Consider the following 6,972-nt stretch of genomic DNA (forward strand, 5'->3'; position numbering starts at 1 on the left):
CCTTGCAGTGGCGTCGGGAGGGGGGGGCCTGACTGAGGCTAAAGCCCTGAGTAGGTACCCAAAAAGCCCCGGGTCTCTGTATTAACAATTACAATTATTAGCCTCGAGTCCCAAGGCCTGGGGTTGGCTGGGAACTCTGAGTTATTGGCCGCCTGCCCTGGGGCCGCTTTCGGGCTGATCCTGGGCAGGTGCATGCCAGGCTGCCTTGGAAGGGAAAGGGGGGCGAGCACCACCAGTTTACACAGAGCTGGGGATCTCCATCTCCTGCTTACCTGGTGCGGCCAAGTGACATACGAAGTCCCGCCTCCTGGACCGGCTCCTATGATGTACATCACACTGGTCCAATGCCTGAACTGTGGCCACTGGCGGCTCTCCTGATGGGCACCGCTGTCTGATCAGGCTGCATGGACACAGGTAAGGCTAAGCTGATGGGATGGGCACTGATCAGGCTGCATTGATGCTTGATGATGAGGCTGCATTGATGGGCACTGATGGGCACTGGTGAGACTGCATTGATGTGCACTGGTGAGGCTGCATTGATTGGCACTGGTGAGGCTGAGCTGATGGGCACTGATCAAGCTGCATTTATGGGCACAGGTAAGGCTGCATTGATGGCTGGGCACTGGTAAGTCTGCACTGGTGGCTGGGCACTGATGAGGCTGCATTGATGGGCACTGATGAGGCTGCATTAATGGGCACTGGTGAGGCTGCATTAATGGGCACTGATCAGGCTGCATTGATGGGCACTGATCAGGCTGCAGTGATGGGCACTGGTGAGGCTGCATTGATGGGCACTGATCAGGCTGCAGTGATGGGCACTTGTGATGCTGCATTGATGGGCACTGATCAGGCTTCATTGATGGGCACTGATGAGGCTGCACTGATGGGCAATGGTAAGGTTTCATTGATGGGCACTGGTTAGGCTGCATTGATGAGCACTGGTGAGGCTACATTGATGCGCATTGCCATGCCCCATCCCTGATCTTCACGCCCCCTTCTGATGTTGGAAGGGGGCATTGTCGGATCCAATCACAGGCTTCTCATACAGAAACCTGTGATTTGAGCAAATTGCTGGCTCAGAGTGCATGCGGGCGCTCTAAACTAGCAAGGGGAGGGAGGGTTTTTTCAATATAAAATGTGGGAGGGGTTATAAAATGTACCTTCGGCCTGAAGCCCCTGGTCTTTTTCCCACCTAGCAACACCCTTGATCGTGATAGCTTGGGCAGTGACAGGTACTCTTTGTTGAGAGATCAGGGGGCTATAGGAATCCTGATCCCTCCTGTGCCCAAGATTGTTTTGATCAGATGCTTGCCTGACCAGTAACAGCAAGTTAAATAAGAACCAACAACGGAAGTAAAGAAATCCTTATCGCTTCTGGAATCATCGTCAAAAAGATGGGGGTGAAACGGTAGTTCCTCCTCCTCTGTGGACAGCTGACCCAACTGCTTCTGGAATGGGAGAGCTCGGTAATAGCTTTGGCCCTGTAAAAGTGATTTGGTGGTTGTAGACCCACTCAGATTACTTTTACGTAAAGCTGATCACCGGATACAAATTTTGACACCAGGATCATGGCTGCAGCTGCATCGTGGTATAACAACTTGCTGTCCGTATACCTACATTGGATGGCAAGTGGTTAAATATGGCCATGTGCAAGAGTCCGAACACCACAGGGACATTCAAGAGCCTCTATACAGTGCACAGTTACTTTGATTTCTATCAGAACTCCAGGACAGCTTTTTTTTACCTTTTTTTGGGGGAGAGCGTGGGGAACCACAATATATTAAAATTATGTTCACATTTTTTGTTTAGTTTACATTACTTAAAATATCAGTTTAGCAATGAATTACTCAATTAGGTCACCCAATGGCTCTCCAGAGTACAGGTCACAATGTGATGATAATAAATCTGTAGTAGATCATTAACTCTGGCTCACCTCTGGCTGGCCCCAGGTATATTGGGAAAGCAGGCATTCCTAACCTTCCAAATATATTACATTACAAAAGGTTAGAAACATGCATGAAAAACAAATATATATATATACCTTTCAAAAACATAGGTAAATATGTTTCTTGTGGAAAAAAGGATGTCATTACATTGCCGTTACCGTGATTTACACTGAGATAAAAAAAAATCCAGGCAAAGGTACAAAACTCCTTTTAGTTCTTATATTCTTATTCTTTTTTATCTGCAATTATCAGTCATTTTTGTTTGTAGCTAATGCCCACAAGCCCCTCTACAATCAGGCAGGCCCTGGCAATGTTGGCAGTGGCACTTGTTTTCATTCAAATGCTGCCTTATGCATTGACATACCTCCTTAGACCCAGTCTGTCTGGACAGTATGGTCACCTGTTGACTTGGTACCATTCATAGGCAGCTTAACTATTCTATAAGACACAGAAGCAATATCCTACACAATTCTGCTTCAGATGATTGCAGTACAGTGGATGTTTTTTCAGTCTATTGAAATGTAAGAAGACAATGACTTCCTAATACCCGTCTCTGCAAAGAACTGACCAAGGGAACATGGAAGAAACAAGGAGGATGTAGTTAGGACTGAACTTGCTACCACTACTCAGGTCAAGAGGACAGAGGGGGATACCAAATCAAATAAATAAATACATTGTAATGGCCTTAAATCAACATTAGATGTCAGAACATGTTGCACATATAGTTAAAGTGATTGTAAAGTCTTGTTTTTTTTTAGTTAAAAATAACAATCACGTTATACTTATCTGCCCTGTGTAGTGGTTTTGCACAGAGCAGCCCTGATCCTCCTCTTCTCGGGTTCCTCTTCAGCACTCCTGGCCCCACCCTCCTGTTGAGTGCCCCCACAGCAAGCAGCTTGCTATGGGGGCACCTGAGCCAAGTCACAGCTTTCTGTATCAATTTAGACATGGAGCAGTGGCCCGGCCCCACCCTCTTTCTCTCTTTATTGGCCAACTGACTTTGATTGACAGCAGCAGGAGCCAAAGGCGCCACGCTGCATCTCAGCAAATGAGAAGGGGAATCCCAGGCAGCCGAGACACTCCTCCAACTTAGCTGGATCTAGATGGGGCTCAGGTAAGTATTCGGGGGGCTGCTGCACACAGAAGGTTTTTTATCTTAAAGCAAAGAATGCATTGAGAAAAAAAAATTCTGCCTTTACAACCACTTTAATAAACGCCACAGTGCGGAAATGGGTTGGGTGAAATTAGGCTATTTTAATAAATGGTAGCTGCAATGAAATAAAGGACATTCATCACTCTTCGAGAATAGGAGTGTAATGGACAGGACAATCATACAGTATGTGGCACTCTTTTTTTAAAGGGTGGGAGGTTATGACAAATGGCTCTCCCCCAACAGAATACTGCATTAAACCTGTAAGTAAATAAGCAGAGGGAATTCCCTTCTTGGCAAACCAACCAGTAATCTAATCAAAGTAATTGGGAGCAGAGGAACTACTGCAACCGGCATATAACATTACCATATATAAATATTAATAAAAGTACCTCCAGGTGAAAGTTGCAGCAAAGTCCAGTGTTGTAGAAGCTCCTAAAGTCAGAGACCTGAAGACAAGATCATCAGTGATGGGGAGATCCTCCAATCGTTGTCCAACCAGCCTAGAAAGCAGCTTCTCACCAGCAGGAACTGTGTTGTGGCACTGGAACTCAGGATCTACTCTGCCTCTTAATCCCTTTCTAGGAGTTTCTAATCTGTCATGCAACCGGACCTCTAACTACCAGAAGTGGCTGTCGGATGCCTAACCTGGCTCTAGCCTATGCTGGTTATTGAGTCCTAAGCTAAAACTAGCTATAGAATCCCAGACCAGGAGGAACAGGATTACCTAAAATTACAGGAGCTCTGCTATTGCAATAAATAGGTTCACCTTCTAATATACTGGAAGGTGACCACTACGTACAAACAGTAGCACAGACCTAGCTATCTGGCACCATGTGATAATAACTATGTAGCACCCTCTACATAGGTAGGTACTAGAAAGAAAGGAGGAGAGGTAGAGCTGAATGGGATGTGTTAAGGAGCCCTGACCAATCCCCAACCTGGATTGGCAAGGCCCAGGGGCAGGCCTCCTTAAATACCTAGAGTCAGCCCAGCTGGGAAAGAGTTGTCGGGTGGAAGAACTGAGGATGGAGAACTAGGGTGTCGGGGCCTTTGAGGAAGCTCCCCAGTCTGTGTGGGGGGGGTGACCTTGGGCCTGTGGCTCAGGTGCAGGATGGGGCCCTCCAGGAAATTGTGGAGGCTCTGAACAGGAGGCACAGGAGGAGCAAGAGAGAACAGCAGGAGCTAGAATGCTGGGCAAGTCTTCAGGAGGGAACCACCGGTTGCAGCCAGGAGGGCTGGTGAGTGACGTGCAGTCAGGAGGACTGGAGAGGCATACCAGGGAGGACTGAGAGAAAACAGAGATGGGTGCAGAGCCAATAGGGAGGATTGCAATGTCATGGGCAGTGAAGTCAAGTAAGCTGCAGCCAGAAGGGCTGGCAGGGCCTGAAGAGGACTGACTGGGGGCAGTAGTCCACCTATAGGACAGCTAGCACAAAAGACTTTCTGCTTTCTGCTACACCATAGGGGCCCGCGGTCCCTGCCTGCAAACGGCAAGTTACCTGGGCTCGGCTAAATTAGTGTCGGTGTACATAGTTGTCCCGATTGATTGATATACAATCACCTAATTGACTGATATATAACCTACTAACTGACTGATATACAATTTGCTGGGCATCTTATAATCCCCTTACCCCATCCAAGTTAAATTCCTCAGTCACTCTCTGCCTGGAAACGCATCTTATAATCCCCTTACCCCATCCAAGTTAAATTCCTCAGTCACTCTCTGCCTGAAAACCAATCAGCTTCCAGGTTTCATTGTCAAAGCTTAAGGTGATTGTAAAGTTTTGTTTAAAAAAAACTGCTCTGTGCAGTTAGCTTTGCACAGAGCAGCCCAGATCCTCCTCTTCTCGGGTCCCTCTTTGCTGTTCCTGGGCCCCTCCCTCCTATGGAGTGCCCCCAGCTTTAGCAGCTTCCTATGGGGGCACCCGAGCCGAGTCACAGCTCTGTGTTTTCATTCACAGAGCTCTGACCTGACCCCGCCCCCTCTCTCCCCTGATTGGCTGACTGACTTTGATTGACAGCCCCAGGCGTCAATGGCACCGCTGTTGTGCCTCAGCCAATCGGGAGGAGTGGGCAAGAAGGGTGTAAAAGTGCCCAGTAGGCAAGTGGTTAATGAGACATCAGGGGTCGAAAAGACCCCTGATGTCTCACCTGACCTCCAATGAAAGTAATATAGTGCAGATCACACAATTTCTTCCCTAGCCATACTGGCTGGGGAAATTGAAACAGGTATTCCGAAGTGGTGTGCACTGGTCTCACTTCCCTCTACCTGGTGGCACCTGCCATGCTTATCCTGGGTCTACCGATGGGTACACAGAGCCCAGGAGCCCCACGGAGCCCAAACAAACCTTGTTTGTTAATGGCTGCTCTATAGTATTTCTTTAGCTCCTGTGTCCAGAAAACACATAAAAGGTCATGAAGTACATGAGGGGAGGGGCTAGCAAGGAATATACATTTCACATTAATAATTATGCTACCAAAACTAGTGTGTGCTGTAAATTGCCTCCAGCATTGCTCCTGTTTCTTCTTACTGGAGGCTGCCATTTTTGCTGAAACCCAAAGCCCATGAACAGCAGTAAATCATAAAGTAGAACTAAACTCAAAAAACTGTTACATTCCTGGATTGCCTAGCTTTCTAACTGTCACATTTGCTTGTGTCCTCAACCAAACTGCCAAACCATCAAATGTCTGGTGTCATAACTGATCACATGTGCAACACCATGGCAGTTGCAGATCAAACAGAAGCAGATTCCTTGGCTGTAAAGGATAAGAAGGTTTAATTCTGCTTTAGCCAGTCAGCAGATCGGCTTCTACAAATTTGGCAATGCCTTAAAATGCCTTAAAACGGAGAGCAGCTGAGCATGTGCGGAGCAGGGTGGGACCGTGTATTACTGGATTTTAACCTCTAGAGATCTGCGCTATAGCCGAATGACGGCTACAGCGCGGACCTGCTTTGCTGGGACGAAGTCCATTGACGTCGTGCTGTGCACGAGCAGCCTGCGCGCCCCCTGCAGGATGTGCGCGGCGCGCTCTGTGATCAGCGAGTCTATGAGACTCGCCTAATCACAGATTGGAGTGAGGGGTCGATCCCGACCCCTTACCACATGATCAGCTGTCAGCCAATGACAGCTGATCATGTGACATCAACAGACCTGGTAATCGGCTATTTTTTCTCCTCGCGCTGACAGTGTGAGGAGGAAAAAAAAGACGTTCACCGGCGGCCGTGAGAGGGAAATCAGTCCCAATCACGGCAAGCGCCACCAGATCAGTGCCCATCTGTGCCCTCTGCCAGTGCCACCTAGCAATAGGCAGCAGTTCCGCCTACCAGTGCCCACCAGCGCCACCCATCGGTGCCTACAGTGCCACCCATCAGTGCCCACAGTGCCATCCATCAGTGCCCATAGTGCCATCCATCAGTGCCCACAGTGCCACTCATCAGTGCCCACAGTGCCACCTCTCAGTTCCCACAATCGGTGCTTCAACAACAGTGCTCCACATCAGTGCCACCTATCAGTGCCAATCAGTGTCACCTACCAGTGCCCATCAGTGCCGCCCATCAGTGCCACCCATCAGTGCCGTCCATCAGTGGTACCTATCAGTGTCCATCAGTGCCACCCATCCATGCCACCCATCCATGCCACCCATCAGTGCCACCCATCAGGGCCCATCAGTGGCCATCAGTGCCGCCTTATCTGTGCCCATCAGTGCCGCCCCTTCTGTCCCCATCAGTGCCGCCTTACCTGTGCCTATAAGCGCCGCCTTAACTGTGCCTATCAGTGTCGCCTTAATTGTGCCTATCAGTGCCGCTGTAAATGTGCCTATCAGTGCCCACCAGTGCTGCCTCATCAGCGAGAAGAAAGGGGGGGGAGGAGC

This window comes from Aquarana catesbeiana, linkage group LG09 (genome assembly GCF_042186555.1).
Source record: "Aquarana catesbeiana isolate 2022-GZ linkage group LG09, ASM4218655v1, whole genome shotgun sequence".
Classification (NCBI taxonomy): Eukaryota; Metazoa; Chordata; class Amphibia; order Anura; family Ranidae; genus Aquarana; species Aquarana catesbeiana.